The following is a 21,567-nucleotide window of genomic DNA, read 5'->3' as shown; positions in this document are numbered from 1 at the left end:
TGTGGCCTACAGTAACATTTTAACTTAAACCAGCCAGATGGCAACTTGTTTTTTAAAGTGGGCCAATGTATGATTTTGAGGAGAAGTGTATTTTGAAGATCTTTCTTCTTTTGCCACTGAGTCACATCACAGAGACTTTGACCTCTGCAGTGAGCCACAGCCACAGAGGTCATGTTGCCCCATGTTTCCAATATAACTAATATAACATCTGTCTACTGATATATCTGGATGGCATTTAAAATAATTAGCAGACTTCTCATCCACCGAGAAAGTCATCTGTCTTTAAGGTGCCAAAATAACACAGAGGAACCCAGTTTACAAAGAAAGATCATTTGGAAAGGACACAAGAGAGGTTAGCTACTTATGAAATCTGTATGCTAGGTGGCATCTTGACTAAGACATGTCAATCAAAATTTTGGATTCATAAAAGGGAACTAACGGATCTTCTATCTTGCCAGAAAATATGGCTCTGATATTGGGAGAGAGAATTCACTGATTGAAATATGCTTAACTCTGGAGAAAGAACTGGAAAAAATGTATCTGTTAAAATATGCCGCTGCTCACCAAAATCATAACTTGATGTACTTATGTAACGGTGTAAGTGCATCCTTATGATGCAAATCATATGGACAGAAAAAAAGCTGCATCTCTGTTTCCCGGCACATGGGACTAATGAAGTCACTAGTTCATTTTTAAACTTAACGTAAAACACAACACACTAATAGGAGAGGTGAAATACCCCTTATAATAAACTAGCTATTTCAACAGCTGGATGCTAAAGAGCAACCAAATAACAGTGGGGAAAACAACTTCCAGCTGCAATTTTCTCTCCTTTTTGATCCTTTTGCAAGTATGTGTTGCATGTGTTTTGACTATTTTTGAAAAGAAGGAGAAAAAAAGAAAACAAAACTTCGGGCAGTCTCCTCACCGCAATTGCTTTTTGTAGGCCTTTTGTTCAGATGATAACGCTTCATTTAGTAAACCTCTTCTTATAATTTTTTTTTTGAAGAAACATGGAAATATAGGCAGGTGTTTTTCCAGGAACACTGATAGTCAGTGGAATTGCACAAGGAGGGGCCATGTAGCCAAAGGCAGGGAAACATTCACTTCACGGGGAGGAGTGAGCCTTTTGAAGGATAAGTTCGAAAGGGATCTAGGAGGGAAAACAAGCAAATAGGAGCCCACTCACCTGAACCAGACAGGCAAAAGGCCAGACACAACTCTTTGGGCTTCATGGCATTTTCCCATACTCTCACTGTTCCCAGGGGCTTCCCGACATGAGCCATGGGATGTACCTGAATGGCTGTCCTGTGCTGTGCCCTTCACAGAGCCTAGAGGATGAACTCCAAGGTTTCCTTTTTCCTAGCGCAAAAATTTTACAGCTGTGTGAGCAGAGTTTACAGAACTTAGCTTAGTCTCCTCATCAGCCAGGCTGGGATGACTTCCCTGTCAGGCACAGGGGACACACTGTCTAGAGCCCATGAGACTTTAAGGGATCACCAAAATGTTTAAATTTCTTTTAGTAGTAGAAAAAAAATAACTTTAGGATGAAGAAAATGGTTTAATATACAATAGTAATAGATTTGTCTTGACACCAGTATTTTTAGTACTCTTTTACACAGGAAGTGGCCCACAAAGTCCATGCCTAGGGCTCACGAAAGTCAAGATGAGCCCCTAAGGACTTCCGGCCAAGATGGAGGCTTAGACGGACACGCTAAGTCTCCCTCTACAACTAGAGAGGAATACAACTACTTCAAAACAAAGGATAACTAGAAACTCCAGAAAATAAAACTACACGGAAGCCCAACATATGAAGTTATAAACCAGCGGTGCCATTCGGGCAGGTAAGAGTTAAAGAGGGCAAAGCTGTTTGCGGAGCAGCGGGCGGCGAAAAATCCCGGCGGCAGTCAAGCCCCTGGCAGTGCGCGACCCCAGCGCTGGGGAGAGCGGCCGCCGCATCGCCTTGAACAGTGAGGCCCAGGGGGGCGGGAGGACGGATCCCGGTCTCCTAGCTGAATAACTGTGTGAATCCATTTTGGACCCCCGCCCCCAAAGAAAGAAAGCACCACAGGGCTGCGAAATAGGTCGCAGACAGGCACCGGTCGCTGACTTGTGACGCCAAACGGCGCCGGTCGCTGGGTCATTACGAGTACACAGGCACTGCCCCCGACAGCCGGCCCAAGAAAACAAAACGCATCTGTCAAAATGTGGCAGACAACTATAGAAATCCCGGTGACACAGCTCACCAGGCAGCAGATAGAGAACCTGACAGATGAACAGATAAGAAACCTGTCAGAGGCTCAGTTCTGGGCCATTGTTATCAGGTGGCTTACAGAATTCACAAAAGAGCAGGAAAAAGATAAGAAAGAAGCGAAAAACTTTCATAACGAAAGGAACAAAACCGCATACGAGACAGATGGTGAGGAGGAAAAAAAATCCAGAGTTCATTTCAACAAACTGGAATATGGAGAAGGAACAAGCAGTCAACCAAAGCAACAATGAGAGGATCAGAAACCTCTGGGACAGCTATAAAAGGCCCAACATAAGAATCATTGGTTTGCCAGAGAATGAGGAAGATGAACTAGAACTTGAAAAATTGAGTGAAAATATAATAAAGGAGAACTTCCCAGACTTGGGGAAGGGAATAGACTTGCAGGTCCAGGAAGCAAGGAGAGTTCCCAAGAGACTGGACCCAGGGAGAACCACTCCAAGACACATTATAATCAAAATGTCAAAAATTAAAGATAAAGAGAGAATCTTAAAAGCAGCAAGAGAGAAGAAAAGAATTATGTACAAAGGGGTCCCAATTAGACTATCAGCAGACTTCTCAAGGGAAACCCTACAGGCAAGAAGGGACTGGCAAGAAATATTCAAAGTAATGAAAATCCAAAACCTACAACCACGAATAGTCTATCCAGCGAAATTGTCATTCAGAATAGAAGGACAGAGAAAGTGTTTCCAGGACAAAATAAAACTGAAAGAGTTCATTAGATCCAAACCACTGTTATATGAGATGTTAAAGGGACTGGTTTAAAAAACAGAAGCTAAGGAGATGAAACAAAGGCAAACTAAACAGGCAACGAGAGTGGAAAAGGAACTGTGGGTACGGGAAGCATATTGGGGGGAGGTCAACAGGGAGGGGGAATGGGGAAAGGGAGGGAGATGATATAGGAATTGGGGATCAAGGTAGGAGGGAATGGAATAGACGGAGAGAGGTTGGGAGGAACTGTATGCACAACTAATGGACATAATCTAAAAGGGGGGGACAACTGGAGGGAGGGGGGCCACCAGGTGGAGGGGAGCAGAGGGAAGGGAAATTGGCACAAATGTAATATTTTAATCAATAAAACACATTAAATCTGATAAAAAAAAAAAAAAAGATGAGCCCCTAATTCCAGATCATTCCTGTCCCCAGGCCTTTGCATGTACTTTGATGCCTGCTTCAACCTTCCCTTAATTCAACACATGAACACTCGACCTCCACCTCTTCCCCAACTACTCTGATGACGAACACTTTTCTCTCCTCAGTTTGAAATTACCCAGCATTAGAGACCCCACAGTAGCCTCACACTTACAAGTTTCTATTTCTCCTATATATTATTCCTTCACCCTAAAAGCCAAGTTTCACCCATCACCGCTAAGATAAACAGAAGGCTCACCACTGCCCACAAAAATGGTCTACGTGGCTCAGCCTCATATTCAAACTCCTGATAATTAGAGTCTTAGTACCTCTTCTTACATTTGCCATCCCACCCCAATGTACCCTGAACCACAGCCACAGCAGATACTCACCATTTTCCAAGAATGCCTTACATTCCTTCCACCTCAAGGCCTTTGTAGAAGCTTTTCTCTCAGCCTGGGATGCCCTAACCTCTCATAGCTTTCTAACAAAAGCCCTACACCTCAATCCTTAAAGGGCTAGTTCAGGTACAACCTCTTCCAAGAAGACTTCCAAGATCCTTCTATTAAGACTATATCACTCCTCTTACTTTTCCTCAGCACTTTTCATGTCTCTTCAGTGTTCATCAGAATCTGACTTCTGTCAAAGAAAACTTGTGGACCATGCAAAACCTCTTAGTGTGAATTGCCCCAGAAGCAGATGCTGAGACAAGATGCCAGTGCAATGTCTGGCAGTAGGTAACCCAGTAATTGGGGTGCGGGGAGGTAAGATAGGGAAGGGAAGGAAGCAAATAATAGAGCATGGTACCTAATCAAGCAAGTTACCAGTGTGGGCAACTAGAGTTCACTGCCTTTGTGGATCTCTGAGAGACAGAAAGAATGTGCCTCAGGTATCCCAATCCAGGGAGATGGACTTTTTATCCACCAACCTCTGTCAGTCACTGGTGCAGGTGAGGCTGCTCCTGAGGGTTACGAATTCTCTGGCATTTCCAACCTACCCTGCCATAGGCAAGGGCACGCCAGCGGCCAGAGAAAGCTCTCAGGCAAACAGTTGCACATGCTTATGGCTGGTACACATGGAAATTGTAAAGCTTAAGGAGACACTGGAGACCACTGATAGCCTCTGCCGCAAAAAGCAGGGACCTCTGCAGCTGGCAGCACCCAGCAGGACCCTGGGCACATAGCAGGCACTCAGGAAGTGCTCACACAAAGGAAATAATTTTTAGGCTCTTTGAAAGCACGGCCATATTTTATTTTTCTCATTTATTTTAAATTTTATTGTTCAGTTACAGTTGTCCCAATTTTTCCCCCATTGCTCTCCTCTGCCCTGCCCACAGTCCCATTCCCACAGTCAATCCCCACCCTGTTGCTCATGTCCATGGATTCTTTATACTTGTTCTTTGATTAGACCCTTCCCCTTCTTTCCCCCATTTCTCCCTTGCCCCTCTCCTCTGGTCGCTGTCAATGTTCCTTATTTCCAGGTTGCAGGGCCACATTTTACTTTCTATCTGGCTCAAGATAAGGACTCAAGTTATGCATACTAGTGGAAGAACTGTGATTTAACTCATCGGCCCACCTCCCAAATGAGACCATGACAAATAAATGTCTTATTAGACATTCGCTATTTCAAAAATGTTATCTAATTCATGCAAGTATTACAGATCAACCTGGCCCTGTGAGGTTTAGTAATGAAAACAGTAATGAAGATGTAAGGAATTAAATCATCTCATGGGGAAATGCACCTATATCTAGAGAAACAACCCACGAACACTACAGGATTCTGGGCAGTTCTCTAAATTGCAGCTTTCATGCAGCCTCTGGTAACTTGGCCTCTCAGGTGGTGCTGCCTATACCCAGGAACTTGGGAGGAGAATACACTAGAGGTGTTCAGTGACCCCCCCACCCCAACTCTCCAGATTCCCTGTGATCATACCATGTTACATTGGGTACACCAAGAAGATGCCTTGGGGCCCAGCCTATACAGACATGGCCAAAGAATCAAACAAAGAAAAATAATGTAAGCTCATGCAATAACATCAGGCAAGGGAGGAACAAGCCAGCCTGTCTTGCCAATTTCAGGGCAGAACAGATGTTTCTGCATCTCCAAAGTACCCGCCCTCGTAGGACACCAGACATAGGTCATCCATCAGTCATTCATCTTCATGATGAGTTGTAGTGGCCAGTACACAGTCAAGATTAATGTGCATCCTTTCCAAGAAATACTTTTTAATGGCAAGGATGTGCTGAGGGTGGTTGTTCATGCCAGATCATTGCAAATAACAAAACCAACCAGTTTTCATTATTAAACTAGGAAGAGAAAATCCTGCACCCTGTCTTGTTCCAAGCAAGGGACAGAATAACCCATGAGCAGTATGTGAGTTGAGATTTGCCTGGCCGAGTTTGATGATACCTGGCCAACTTAGACCTCTTGGAAGACCATGAGGTTCACTGGTTTGATCAAGCAGTACAGAGCCAGCATATAGCAGACATGGCTTCTACTCATGGTTCTGCTGACAACATCTTGAACAAATCACCTCTCCTCTCTGGGCCTCAATTTCCCTTTCTAGACAATGAGAGGATAACTTCCAAGTCACCCCTTGAAGTTTTACCATTGTATTTGCAAACTTCTAAGAATCTTCAGGCTGGAGTATATGTTATAGTCATCTCTCAAGGGAAAACAATAAATTGGACAACATGTAAATTCTCCTAAATGTTACTACCACCATTAACATATTTTCATCTAGGTAAAAGGAACTCACCTACTACTATTTTTCCCCCAGGACATTTTAGTTCTAAAGAACGAACAATTTCATGTACAATTTAAAGAACTAAAATTTTCCAAGGGAAAATTGCTTTATGGTTTAATTAGAAAAATAAATCAGCAAAGGAGAAAAACAGAATTTGAACACAGCTCTTTAATGTAAATTTGACTTTATTCCACCATCTATTCTAGAAGAGCCAAATAGGAATTACTTTGGTCACCAGAGGGCTATCCACATTAAGAAGGTGCATTAATAAGACACAAGATGGTGAAATTAAAAAATGAAAACTTCCCAGTTATATTGTCTAGGTCTATAAAGGCCTGGGTACTGAAGAAAAGAAGACTTGAGTTTCTCCTAATTATGATCACTTCTTTATAACCATGATGAGGAAAAACTCCCATCTCTCCTAAATTCCAGAAAATTATCAAAAGAATTTTGTGCAGGGAAGCAAAAAGAAATCACAAATTAGCTATCAGAGGTTTCAAAGTCTTTTGACTAAGATATCATTCTGTGTCCTTCTGTTTACTTGGTCAGAATTGAGAGGCACTCACAAATATGATGCGTTTTTAACACGTGGGTTGGGCAGAGCCAACGCTGTGGAACGTTCACTACCTGATGGGCTTGTATAAGGGCAGTCCTTCACATACGGTAACTTGTTCAGTTCTCATAGCAGGCCTGTGAGACAGACCCCATGATTATTTCTTTTTTACATATGAAAAAACTGAGGCAAAATTAGGTTAAAGAATTTTCCCAAGGTCAAGCAACTGGTAATTATTAAAAACAAGTTCAAAAATAAACTATTCTCCCAACAAAAGCCAAACTTCCACCGGCTACAAGTGAACCATCTATAAAAAGGGCCAACATTTACCAGAACCTAGAGAATAAAAAAGTCAGAGAAGGAACAGTCTGCCTTTGGACTTGACTCTCTCTCTATGGTCTCTCAGATGGCATCGCACAGAACCCAGAGTCCTGAGGGAAGTCCTGGTTGTTCAGAGGGAGGCCCTGTAAACCTAGAGGCCCCCATTTTAACCAAAGTTCAGATTTTTATCTGTTTCATGAATTAGAGGTTCCCATATACAATTTCATTTGGTATATAAGATTCTACTAATAGTAAAGTTTAAGACCACTGTTTTACTATACATTTTAGAAGAAAAGTTCTCCTTTGGGATCTCTTCTCTTAATCCATCTCACTGCACTTACTACTAGGGTGAAATACGAGGTCTGTCCGGAAAAGTCCAACCATTGTTAATATAATGAGAATGGTTTGTGCGACATCAATGTAACCTGGCAGCCAGGGAGAATAGACTGGAATGTGCATGAGTGAACTATGACGACTTCACTGTACTAGTAAGTGAGGGTGGTTGACGCTATTGAGTGAGCATGTGTACTGTGTGGCCATTGCATTCAAAATGACTGAGTAAAGCAACAAATCTGCATCACATTTTGCGGTAAGCTTGAATGTTTCTCTGTGGAAGCTATTTGGATGACTCAGAAGGCCACAGCTATGGGCAATTGATGATTGGCAGCTTCGTCACAACAACGTGTCCACTCTTGCATCACATCTTATGCATAGTTTTTGGCAAAACATCAAGTCACCCAGGTGACTCAGCCCCACTACAGCCCAGATTTGGCTCCCTGTGACTTCTGGCTTTTCCCAAAGCTAAATCACCTTTGAAAGGGAAGAGATCTCAGACCATCGATGAGGTTCAGGAAAATGCAATGGGGCAGCTGATGGCAATTAGGAGAACCATGTGAGGTCCCAAGGTGCCTACTTTGAAGGGAACTGAGGTATCATTGTCTTATGTACAATACTTCTTATATCTTGTATCTTTTTCAATGAATGTCTATTTTTCATAGTGTGTGGCTGGATACTTTCTAGACAAACCTTGTGTATCTACTTGTGTAGCTCCCTTTCTATATGGTTGAGCTCCCTGAGATCAAGAATAGGATCTTTTTTTATCTTTATGTTCCCAATCCTTAGACTAACATTTGGCTCGTAGTAAAAATTTCAACAAATAGTTGAATAAATAAAGGGATAGTTAAGGTAAGGCAAGCTGCTATAACAAATAAACCATGACATTTTGGGGGTCATAAGAGATATCTATTTCTTGTTTCTGAGAAAGTCCAATCATATGTCCAGTAGGTGGCCCTTCACACAGTGATTCAGGGACCCAGGTTCCTTCTTCATCGTGGCTCTACCAACCCTTATTCCTCAGTCCTTTACCTATAATTGGAAGATGGGAGAAAGAAAGCACACATAGCCTGCAGTCAGAACAATAACTGGATCCCCCTTGGAGCAATAGAGATGCTGGAAGGCAAAGTTCCAACAACTCTTCTTCACTATGGAAGAAGATGATAACTTTGGTGGACAGCTAGCCAGCCACTTGTTCCACAAGGCTTTTGAGAGAAACATCAGCCTGAAAGCAAGACCCAATGCATAAGGGATGGCCCTCAAAGAAAAAAATAAGTCCCCAAGCACTTTCCACCTAAAACTGCACAAGTATATAAATACAGCTATAAAGATACAAAATTATAATTTCTCATGAAATTTTCATTGCACTTTATCATCACAAACCAGATGTGCTACCTACTGGCATACAAATCATTGAAAACTAAAATATAGATCAGCCTAGAGTCAACATTCCCACCATGTACAAAGTACCTGGTTCCTCCCTACAAGAGAGTGCTAGTGGAGAGAAAATGAAACTGGAAACTAATGTCTGATTTGGAAAGCCCTCACTGCAACACTGACATGCAGAAAATCCCAGAGCCCCAAGTCTCACCATTGCCAGTATCTGCGTAAGTGGCCCTTGACAAATTAATCAACTTTCAATGTTTCAGCTTCCCTCATTTGTCAAAAGGGAAAGACAACACCTGCTTTACCTAAATATCTTAAGTATGAGAACTATGCAATAAGAGCTATAATAAAATCTATAAAATTGTGTACATCCTGCAAAAAATACAGGGCATGGGACTATTACATAGTTGTTTTCTCAATCAAATGGTGACTCCTCCAACTCCTTATTGTGATGGCTAATATGCTTCTGAAAACCTCGTTAGTCACTGCAGTGTTTCCACTTTCACACCCCCAAGAGCCATGCTCAACTTCACAGCTCAGTCAACATGTTACAGTGAAAGAATCCCTTAACCTCTCTGCATCTGACAATGCCTATTAACTGGGTATGGCAACTACCTGGAGGCCTAAGTAGGAGCCAAGTCCAATTCTGCCTTGAGGGTCCTTCTTCCAAGACCCAAGTTCTGATTCTCAAGTTTAAGCCAATGGTGTTAGACACAGAACTCTGGCCACTGTGGAGATTCTGCCCTCCCTCTCCATGTATTTTAAACAGTTTGACCAGGTGGGAGGTGCAGATATTAACCACAGCTCCACTCCAACGTTACTGTAAAGTAACAGCAGAGTATCATGCAATCACTCTTTAATGTCAGCCATAACCTTCATAAATGGGTTTGTAATGAGAAACCCTTGTTTGTCACAGAGAAGGTATGATTGATGTGGCCTATGAGTGAAATGAAGCCACAGTGACCATCTCAATAACATGAACAGCTGCCAAATATTCATTTAGCAGAATGAGTTTAGAAAACTTTGAGCAGATTGCTTTCACAAGGCTGCCTTCAACAAAAGGAAACATAATTAACGAGCTAATATCAGCATGTGTCTGGCTAAGCTAATGAATATCAAATTACACAGAAACCTGTATAAATCATCATTACCCTGAATTTTAATTGAACTTGCAATTAAACATGACAAATTTTATATACACTAAACCTTTAATTTATACTTTCAAATAAGGAATAATTTATCATTTTTAGTATTTCATAGTTAATTTCCCAATATGTGCACTTCTAATTAACAAGGACAGACAGGCATTTAAAAAAACACACACTCTCCTATGGTTCTCTTCATAACAATAATTTTCCCCTTTGTATACATTAGAAACCCTAAGTCTAGGAGTATGAATGCCAAAGGGCCTACTTCTGTATTCAAGGAAAGATCTTATAGCTACAGAGAATGAGGGGGATGCTTTTGCTTCCTGTTTCTCATCTCTTCCCTGGAAAAAGACATGAAAAGGTCAAGACCAAGTTAAAGCAACCTGGCCACTTCAGTTACCAACTCAGCCTTGCCCCCTAAACTCCAGTTACGTTCAGAGTATAGGGCCTCCTTTGCTGGAAAAGCAAAGCATCCTGTGTTTTAAAGTGGTACCACCTTAGAAATAAACTACCTTGCTCCAGAGTCAACACCAAGCCCATTTGTTTTACCTGGCCAGCCAGTAATGAGCTCGCTCTGTGGATGGATTTGTATTTTATTATTATAATTACGCCACCATTATAAACACACCTCGAGCAACCTCAGCATAAAAGGCAGGGAATGCTATTAAAATATACATATAAACACATGGGGAAACAAGACAGGATTGTAAAAGGGCTGCAACAGAGACTAATTGGGTTTGCTTTTTTTTGTTAATCCCAGCCTATTAATACAGTAAGCAGTGTGGTCTAGGGAATAGCATGCTGAGAACCACAGATCACAGTTCTATACCTGGTTAGGCCTCTAATTGGCTGTGTGACCATAAGCAAGGTGCTTCACCTCTCTGTGCCTCAGTGTTCTGAGAGGCAAAACAAAGATAATGGAGATAACTGTGATTGCTTTAAACATGTAAAAGTAATTTGAAAAAGAAAATACTATAAAACATAATAGCATCATCTTCTAGCTATGGAGAAGACAAAATGAAAAAGCAGACAATAGTCGACGATGTTTATGCCTGTATCTTTTGTTAATGCAATGATCACATTAAATATTAGCAATTTAATTCCTATTTTTTCATTTGCTATATGAAGGAGCCCAGCAGATATTATTATCACCACTTGAAATATCAGAGAACAGAGCCATCGAGAGGATCACTCTGTGAGAGAGGTACAGAGCTGGGATAAGAGCCTGGACTCAAAGCATTTTGAATGAGGCCCCTCTGACCACCATTCTGCCTTCCTGTACTGTCCCTTATAACTTGAAATCAACAAAACCTTTGGCTTGTGGGACCTCAGAGGCAAGCACAACGATCATCGCTCCCACCCCTATCCTGATCAGATTGATGGCTCAGCTGAATCTCTTAAATCTAGAGAGAAAATAAGACCTCTACCCAAGAGCAAACTTGAAGAAGGCATGAAGTCAACAGCATAGATAGTGTCTACTGCATGGCCAAGAAAGTAAGGACACGCATCAGCCAGATTAACGAGGGCAGAGAACATAAAAGGCTGCCAGAAATATGGCAGAAACAAGTTGTAAGGACCACTCTAGCTGCCCCCTTTCATTGCAAACTCAAAGGCTCCATAAAGTAAGCCGACTCAAAAGAGGCTAGGGGTGAGAAGTCAGTTAAGGGAAACGAAGGGTTGTTTTTAAAAATTAGTTCCTACTTCATTTCAATTGCAAATTCTCATTTTGTTTCTAGAAGTCCCCCGACCAAAGGAAACTGAAAAGTAATGAGAGGCAGCACGGAACTGGGAAGTTTAATGCATTTTCTGGAACACAGTGCTTGCCCGTGCCTGTGAAGCAAAGGAACAAATATTTTCACACATTATCAGATAGTTGAGTAAAACAGCCTTCACCAGAATTTACAACTGAATGCTACCAGAATTTACAACTTGTGAAATTGTGCCTGTCCATATTTTCTCATTATGCTGGATGCAGGCTGCAGACAGAGTGTGCACTTCCTTTCTCCCTTTCTCCCTTTCTCCCCCTCTCCTCCCCTCCTTTCACTGTCTCACTACTTCCTAGTTAAACCTTGTCTCAAGTTATCAACACTCTCTGGAGAGATAAGGCTCCTCTCACTTACAAGCTGTCACTAATAATCGAACTTTCAAGACTCCATCTCTAGGAGAGACTCCCGGAGCCATGCAGGTCACGAGAATTAACTGCCACCAGTCCTTGCAGAAAACTCGGCTCATCAATCTATAGCTTTCTCGTCATAATTAGAATAACGGCTTTGAAAATTTGGGCTGATGTTGACTTGGTCTCAGGCCGCACAGAGCACTGATTAAAATCTTGGTGTGAAAGTTAATGATAAGTGCTAGTGGCGTTGCCGTGGAGACAGGGACAAACAATTCCCTCGCTGTGACATTTTCAATGTCCTGGAGAAGAAAAACTGTCCTCTTTAGTGTGGCAGCGTATGAAGCTTATTTATGGCTACAGGGCTTGGTGGATTGATGACTGTCGTAACATACTGTCAAATCCTTTACTGACACATTCATTTTTTTTGGAGCCCCTGGTGCAGCAGAAATAAAATAATAAAAACAAAACCAGAGGGAAAATTCTCCAGCAAATCATAGACAGCCACCGGTGGATCTTCCTTTAGATATAAGACCTCAGAATTGACGGACAAAAGGACTTTGTGCTTCCTGGCTCCATGGCCAAGGAGAAACGGTAGGCATAATCAGAAATCGCTGAGTAGGAAAGAGCAACATTGCAGCCACCAGATCAGCCCAGGAATGTCTGTTATCAAAGTAAGCTATTTGTCAATATCAAAGATTGGTAACTATGGATAGGTATTCTTTCCCTACTTATCTTAGAGAAAAAAGGCTTAGAAATCTAAGAAAGGTTTTGGAGAACTCTCCCAACCTAAGAGACAGACTGGTGCAGTCCCTGCTATTATTAGAGCATTATAGAGCATACCAGCCATGACAGTCACTTCCACGTTCAATACAGAGATACTAATCTCTGAAGTCTGTGGACAACTTTATGGCCTACAGAACGTGTTCACATTCACCATTTCCTTTGCTCTTTATTACACTGCAACACAAGTATCCTACTCCCCATTTCATTGACAAAGAAGCCGAGGGCTCTGTGAGTTTAAGCAACACTCCTGAAGAGATGCATCTAGTTAAGTGGCTGAGCAGAGTCTTCCAACCTAAATCTTTAGTAGTCACAATGAGTAACTAGTCACTCTTTCAAACCAGCAGTCCAATCCCACCAGTTCTGAACTGGTTTAGCATGGGCTCTGTGCAAAGCCTCTGGTTCGCTCTGTGAAGTGACTGTTTCAGCAGCAGATAAAGGGACTCCCAGTGATTGCAGCTAGTCCATAAAGACTGCTCGGGGCTCTGACATTTTTCTAGTTTCTTTCATTCAAGGATCCTAGTCATCATCATCATTATTGTTGTTGTTATTAATAATGATAATGAAATAAACTATGCAAATGTAGGGAATGCCTTTAGCCCTAAACTGCAGGCAGTAATGTGGTAATTTATCCAATAATGGAATCGCAAAGTGATTTTATTTGCTTTTATGGCTTCTTTCTTTCAGAGGAGCTGGGCATCAATAATGGTGATAGTAATGAAATCAACTATGCAAATGTGGAAATCGTTTTTACCCTAATGTGCCAATTTAGCCAGCAAAGGGAATTCAGCACAGTCTGATGTACTTCCCAACCTCAAGGGCTTCGATACTGACCTGGACTCAGTTACCCACAGGTCATGAGTAGTTTTCCAAGGCATGGCCCTGTCATGGTAAGTTTGGTAATGAACAACTCCTTCATTCCATGGTGAAAGATTTAGACAATGCCCTCACTGATTTAAATATAGAAAGGGATTTTAACATGAAAGCAAGATGTATTCATTTCAACATGATGCATTTTCTTGGCAGAAATGCCACAAAGGAGCCCTGTGGGTAAGTGGGGGCTACCTGGAGTCACCAGCTAGAGCAGAACTTCTTTGGGTCTGTCCATTTCAGTACAGCTGTGGAAAGCTCTCTGCCAGCTTCCCTCTTTTAATCTGCCTCTGATCTGGATTCTGTGGGGGCATTTCTCTGGCTCAGTGGTGGTCTCTCTGAAGGACCCCAGGGGAGTACAAAAGGAGAGCCTGAGTACAGTATGCCCCATAGCCACTCAGGGAGGATGGGGGAGCTCACCTCTTCTAAGCCTGAGGTGTTCTCTCCTTACTTCTCCTTACCATGAGAAGCACACAGAGAGCAGGATACAGGTGAGGCCAAAAAGGCCAAGAACTTGGCACAGATCTCTATCTGGTACTTACTACTGACTTCTAATTTGAAAAGTCTGAGATCCTTGAAGGTGGAAACCTTAACTTATTTTCCTCTGTGTTTCCAGATTGTGGCATATACATGCCCAATCAATGTCAAATAAATAGAGGAATGACAAAATAAACAACAAAGAATAAACTGGACTTCAGCAAGAAAGAACTCCAGATGTGCACTCAGGTACCCCAAAGCAGAAAATATGCATATGCAATACCTCTCTTCGATCCAAGCAACCCGAGTCCTATCCTAGGCCAAGTGTTTTAGAAGGCCCTACTCTGACTTCCTCAATCTGCCCCCTACCCCTGTGAGATAAGGAGTCCACAGACCAAGGGCTTTTCTAACCTGGAGCCTATTCTCCAGTTAGTAGACTATGTTATGAACATCCAGGGCCCCCAAATTCCCTTTTCAAACCCTGAGCTTCTCCTGGGGCTGTGAGGACCTATTTTCTGGGTCCTACCTCCCAACAGTGGATGGTACCACTGAGGCCCATGCCCCTAAGTACAAGGGGAAGCCAAAGAATAGCTGTTGGTAGGTGAAATTTAGGTGGGCAAGCTAAGCATCCACATGCATATATATATATACATATATATATATATATATATATACACAAAGGCTTCTAGTAGACCAGAATGGAGTAGGAGGTAGAAAGAGAACGGAAGGGAGTGTCAGGCAAGGGCTTCGTGTGTACTCTCACCTGAGCCCCACAAATGTTAGAGGTGGACCTTTGTATGAATATCCGTGTCCATCCTCTACTTTAGTGTAATTTGCTTACTGTCTAAGTGGGCAAAATCCCTGGGGTTGGTGAGGGCTACCTGTGGTATGAAAAAACACAATTACCTCTCTCACTGGGACTGGCTGATGACTTGTGGAGGGGAGAAAAGGGCCATCTGAAAAGCTTTTGTTTCTGAACAGATTGTCAATATTAAAATAAATAAATAAGGAAATCAGTTCTAATTAATTCATGGCAATCAGCTTCTCTTGTTCCATTAGTTACCATTGCAGCAATGTACTCTTGAACAAAATACTAGAAGCTTTCATTGGAATCATTAACATAATTTGATAACTGATGGTATTTGATTTCTGACTTTTGCACTTTGACTTGAAGCTTTGTGCACGATGTAATCTCACTGATTGTCTAGTGTGCTTTTTTTCTTCTCACCCCCACCCCTACAAACACTTCACATGACATTTCTTTGTTAACTGTAATTAATGTTCACATTTGTCACAAGTTGTATTATTTGGAAAAGCAGTCGTGATGATAAAAGATGTGACAAAGACACACACATGTCTTCTTATCAAAATGGCTTTATCCTAATTTAGGATTGGGGAAAAATAAATGAAATAAGTCAAGCATGTATTTGTTTTCACAGTCTGGATAGATTGTTTAAAGTGATGCCTCTTGGAGAAACCAATGCAATTAGCTTTCTCAAAAAAAAAAAAAAGAAAAAAAGAAGTGTCGTTAAAGCATGAGTGAAATCTCAAAAAAGACAAGGAAATTTTAATTGAGGTTGAACAAGCCACTGTAAAGCTGTCTCACTTTTCCAATACCCCTGGATGCTAGAGAACAGAGGCTGTACCCAGGCCACTGGGGTTCAAGGTGACTCACAAAGAGGTAGAAACAACCTTACTCTCTCAATCAATCAATCAACAACCTCTCTACCCCTCTACCCTCCTTTCCCCCTTTCTACTCCTCTTTCCTTCTGTTTCCTTCCTTCTCTTTTTCTCACTATCTTGAATTTTCTGCTATTGAGCAATGGGAAAGACACCTAGGCTCTACATAAAGAATCAAATAAATATTTCTAGTCAAGGATTATCTTTTTGGCTTGAAAGTCAAGCACCAGATGTGGGGGAATCTCTGGATAGATATGCTTGTTAGGCAGGTACTTTCTTGTTCAGCCAACAGGACATAGTTGAGGCCTTTTGTAGCAGGCCTTTATGATCTCTACAGGCATGTGGTAAGCAGGCAAAAGTGTTATGTTTATTAAAAATAATAATAATAATAACATGGAGGGCAGGGGATGACGTGTTCCAAGAAATCCTAATGCCCATTAAGATGCAGAGTTGGAGTAAAGCTGCAGTGATGTCCATCCAGCCTGACAGAAATGTCAAGTGTGTGTTCAGGAAGCACCATTGGTATGCATGAACCACTCCAGGGGTCTATTGCATGAGTAGCCTACTCTGTACTTGCATAGCTGAAAAGTGACCCAAATCAATCTCTCCTTGCCTTCCCCTCCCCCAACCCAGTCTTAAAGGGGTTTCCTCCATCAAGTACTAATGGTCTGCAATTTATTTTAAAGAGGCTATTTTGATCTTCAAGAAGTACTTAGGGGAGCTGGGAACCATAAACACCTCTTTTTAAAAAAATTTGTTTCCTTTTTCCCAGCCTGTAATTTAACTCTGACTGGCACCATTCAAATCAAGTGTTCCAAGCCCACGCTCCCATCAGGTCAGCTCCAACTTGGAGCATGTTTTTACGACCAAGTTAGAAATCCCTTAAAACAAGGTTTTCGGAGGGAAAAGTTTGACAGACTTAACTCTTGTGGTGCAAATATGCCACAATGATATAGCAATTAGTTATTCAAAATACGGGAAGGGATTACAAGCTTTTTCAAGTCGTTTCATAAATATGTCCTCTTCTGGTATACAATCAGTAATTATACCATTCTTACTCAACTGTAAACTTCCTGGGTATGATTTATATCTCATTGAAATCAACACAAAAGTATTTGTTTTCTCAAAGGAAGGGCCCTGGCTCTAATCTCCAAGGCTCACACACATCAAAGCCCAAGAACTACTGTTCTCCTTCACTAATGTAAATAAAATCATACACAAATGTTTATGCAAATTAATAGAGTGAGGTCTGTCAAGAAGCATTTATCTTCTGGGCCTGATGTAGATTTATAGAGTGCTCCCCTAAGAACATTCCTACAGGAAAATCGAGTCAACTATGTACCACTGAAGAGGAAGAGGAAACCAAAGGCAGTCTCCAGGACTCTGTCCTTGCTCCTGCAGGACTAGAACCTCAGGAATAGCGCAAGCCTGCATTGAGTTGGGCACCAAAGCTATGGGTGGATGTTTTATCCACACCTTATCTATTCCATCTCTACACCCAAGAGGTTGCAGTAGCTGGCCACTGTTAGTAAGAAAATAAAGATAAGAAGACATCTCTAGCTCAATGGTTGTCCTTAGCTGTTAGTCTCACAGGCCCTGGTGCTGGCCTTGTGTGTAAGAGTCATCCCTTCACTATCTGCAGAATTGGCTGCACAGGTAACCAGAAAAGATGGGTTTACATTGCAGCTCTAGGATTAAGACAAGCTACCATAAAACCTTCCTAACACTAGCACATCTAAACAATCTTAGTCATTGTCTTTACATAGCATGGTAGACATACCTCTGTCTCAGAACTAAACAATTATGCAGAAAAGATCAGTATCAATGACTGCCCCCTCTACTAGATTATAAACTTCTTCAAGGCTAGACCTACCTTGACATAATTTCTGGTAAGAAATGTATGCTGAAAATTCTGAAGCAAGCTTGGTAGGAGAATCTCTTCTAGAAAAGTAAGCACACATTTGTTTAAGAGGGTCGGAGCTCTTGAATTATAGGCCTAAAACCAAAACTCTGACTTCCCTCAATACTCTTCTTTCCCCTTAATATTCTACTACAAGTGAGAAATTGAAGCACCCTGCATGTGAGCCAGACTAAAGCCCAGGCTGTAGAAGGGCACACCACCACCATTTTGTCCACCTCTGTGTAACCACTGCCCAGCGCAATGGCATATAGTATGAGTTCATAAACATTTCCCATGTCGAAAGATGCATGATGATTCCAGCATTTCTGAAATGTCAATGTTTCTAAAGGCATTTTCACTTCTGGATCTCTTTATTGTTACAAAATCCCACCATAAGGGTTGCACCTCAAGGTAAAAGCTCTGAGCCAGCAGACCCTTATTTAAGATAAAAATGTGAGCAAACCACACCAAGAAATAAATTGGACCCCAAAGTTACCTATGAATTGTTCTGTAACTTGGAATATATTTTCCCATAAAAGCAGATTTATAGAACATAATCAGGCTTCTGAGTGACCCATAAATCCTTTTATCTTGGACATTTCTTAAGTTTCAGATTACACAAAACCTGAACTCTTTTTTTTTTTTCCTTGTTTTTCAGGAATTTCTTATTGTATGAGGTCTTAGAGTGGGCAATGCTGGTTCCCAAGTCCCAGGAGAAGCCGAGTCCATACCTCCCCTCCCCACACCTCCTGGCTGCCAAAGCATTGGCAGATCCTTTAGCTCAGTGCTTAGAATTCTTCTACCTGAACTTATAATCAGGAACAAGTGAGACAAAGGCAGAGGGTAGTGACAATTCATTTGAGATAAAGCAACATCAAGCACTGGAGGCAAATGTTCTTGCCTCCGTAAAGTTGTCTGGTGTCCTGTTTTTGGAACATCTAGGCTGCTTTGATATCTGCCCCTTCTCCTCACCAGGTCTCCCACCTAGAGTTTATTCTGAGAACTTCTAATTAATTCTTTGATTTGTTTTTTACTTGGTTTTTTTGTTTGTTTTGTTTTGTTATGTTTTATGTTTTATTAAGAGTCTTTACTGATACATCCATGGTCCAAGATCAGATCATCTATATTTGTCTTGAAAAGGATAGGAAGAAGGGCTCTAGCAAAACTAGTCCATAAAAAGCATAAATTGGTCCCATGAACAAAAAGAGGTTTGCTTTTCCTTCACTATGAGTGTTTGTAGATAGACCATTTTGATCAGAAGTTGCTGGTCCGAACTCAGAAGATCCATTATTTTGCCCCTAATGACCTAGGTAACTACTGATAAATTTCTTAGGGACTTTAGCATCAGTTTCCCTAGCTTTAAAGTGATTCCTAAAGTTCCTAACAGATTTAGTATATTATAAACCTAAAGCTTGGCAAAGGGGAGGAAAAAATACTTTAGGACTAAGAGGCATTCTCTGGGCTCTTCAACTCAGAAATTTCTAAGCACCCTTAATGCATCCCTAACCTCCTCAAAATGTCAGAAGAACAAGTGTTAGCATTATGTCCCACACTTCTGCAAGGTTCTTGACCTTGGACCATGATCTTGATTAGAAAATGAAAGGCAAGAACCCTGTAATGTTAAAGGCCTAATTAACTTTGTCATTAAATCAAACTCTTCACCTTAACCTTTGGTTCCAGGGAAAGAATTGTTGATAGGAAATTCTGCTACTCATTGGAGAGCCACTGTCCATTCTAAGAGGCATATTTAAACTTATTATTACCCCAAACACATAGCTAAATATTCCAATGATACATGGGGGGAGAATTGCCACTGGTTCAGAGCAGGGCTGGGCGTTTGCTAATGTTGAATACATTTCAGCTTTTCTATGGTAAGACCTTAATTTCAAAGATTTATAACCAGTGTAAATCTGCCCTGAACAGAAGCCTGACACAAAATTACTTTGCCCAGTAGCAATTTTTTAAAGTTTTGCACTAAGTGCCTTTTATTCAACTTTACAACCAAAAAAAAAAAAAAAAAAAAAAGAAAGAAAGGAAACTAAGCAAAGCACCATAAGAACTACCTTTAGGCTACAAATATTCATACACACACACAGGCATGCACACAAAGGCATGGTCCCAGAGTTAGCACCATTATGTCTGAGCTCCTATGGATCAGAGTCCATGTCTCAGCATGGGTCCTAATAAAGGAGAAGAAGGGTGGATAAATGTTCGCTGATCTCAGACAGCCTGATTTCTGCAATGGATCGATTCAGTCCTTTGTGGGAAATCACCACACACATATAATATCTAAGCAGTCATGGTCACTTTTCTCAGTAAGTCTGTATTTGGGGCAGCGGGAGTTACTTATCCAGGCTCAACAGTTAAATAGGATTCAACCAGTGGGTCACCTAAGCACACAGCTACCTATTACATGCCAGGTGATAGCCAGAAAGTCTAAGTGTTTCAAAGGTAGTAGGCAGTGGAGAGGAGAAAATAAAAAAGGGAACAACATATTTTAGACTATCAGTGAACAATTAAGTATGTTAGGTAGGCACTATTCTAAGTGCATTATGCATATTAACTTATGTAATCATCATTTTAAACCCAAAAGGTAGCAAATACTGTTTTCTTTATTTTCAGATGGAGAAACTCAGAAAAAGTTAAGTAAATTGCCCCAAATCATAGAGCTAGAAGGTGATGAAGCTATAATTGGAATCCTCACACTTCCCAACTTTGTGCTGTACCCATTAATGCCAAAATACTAACTCCAAAACAGTGCCATTATTATTTTATTTCAATGTCCATGAATAAAGTGTAAGAATGAGAATCCTAATAGTAATAATGGCTAGTATTGATGGAATATGTATTATGTCACATACTTTACATTTACTTTCTATCCATTAGATCAATTTTCTCAATATTCTGATGAAAGGGATGCCTTTATCACCCACAACACACAGATTTAAAAAATGAGATGCAGGGGAGGTGATGTGAGCTTCCCAACATCACTAGGTTGGTAAGGAAAGGACTGGAACTCACACCCATATCTGTCTGACTGTAAACCAATATTCAACCGATTTCACACTACTCACTTCCCAAACAATTTCTGTGATGTTTTGACACTGCATGATGTTTGGGCCATCATGCTAATAATGTCTTATTCTAACTCCTTTCCATATTCTAAACACAGACCCTCTTTTCAGAAAGGCTTTCTGCTCTCCTTCTCATGCCATTCTAAACCCTACTCTACTCAATTCCTTTCTCCAAGGCATTCTTCCCCACTGAGGATTTTCCTGAGCTTGTTCAAGCTATTCTAACACTGCAACATGTGGACGTTTACTCATTATATCCTGTATGTCAGTTTTCCATTCCCACTTATATCACTGTCAAAGCCCGAGGAGTTATAAGAGCCTGTAGAGTAAAGTCAAGCAGTCTGGCTTTAATCACAACTCTGATACTTTCTAGCAGTGTGACCTTGGACAAGTTACTCCTCTACGCCTCAGTGTCCCCTTATGTAAAATGGAAATGCTATTGTATAAGTACCTACTTCATAAGGTTTTTGTGAAGATTAAAAAAGATGATACATATAAAGGACTTAATATAGCATTAGAAACATAGTGAGGGCTCAATCAATATTAATTTTTGTTGATGATGCTGATTATGTAAATAGTTTTAGTTTTAACTAATCTCTGCTTCCAGATACCCTCTGCTCAAATCCACCCAGCACCTGACAGTCAGATTCGGTTTGAAACATCACTTACTTCATATTGCTCATTGCCTCAAAAGCTTCCCATCATGCAGTGAATGAAGTCCAAATGCTCACAATGAAAAATGAGATCACATAGAAATGGTGGTGACCACAGGATTTCCCTGTA

At 41.1% G+C, this 21,567-nt stretch overlaps 1 protein-coding gene across 1 annotated transcript in view; it reads right to left on the bottom strand.

Annotated features, from left to right (window-relative positions):
- LRMDA (leucine rich melanocyte differentiation associated) overlaps window positions 1-21,567 on the bottom strand; it is a 1,129,276-nt gene that overhangs the window by 634,482 nt on the left and 473,227 nt on the right. The window lies entirely within an intron of this gene.

The sequence above is a fragment of the Furipterus horrens genome, unplaced genomic scaffold (genome assembly GCF_987537825.1).
Source record: "Furipterus horrens unplaced genomic scaffold, mFurHor1.1.pri manual_scaffold_5, whole genome shotgun sequence".
NCBI classification, from domain to species: Eukaryota; Metazoa; Chordata; class Mammalia; order Chiroptera; family Furipteridae; genus Furipterus; species Furipterus horrens.
Note: the sequence above shows the minus strand (reverse complement) of the source record. Positions and strands in the feature narration are given on the sequence as shown.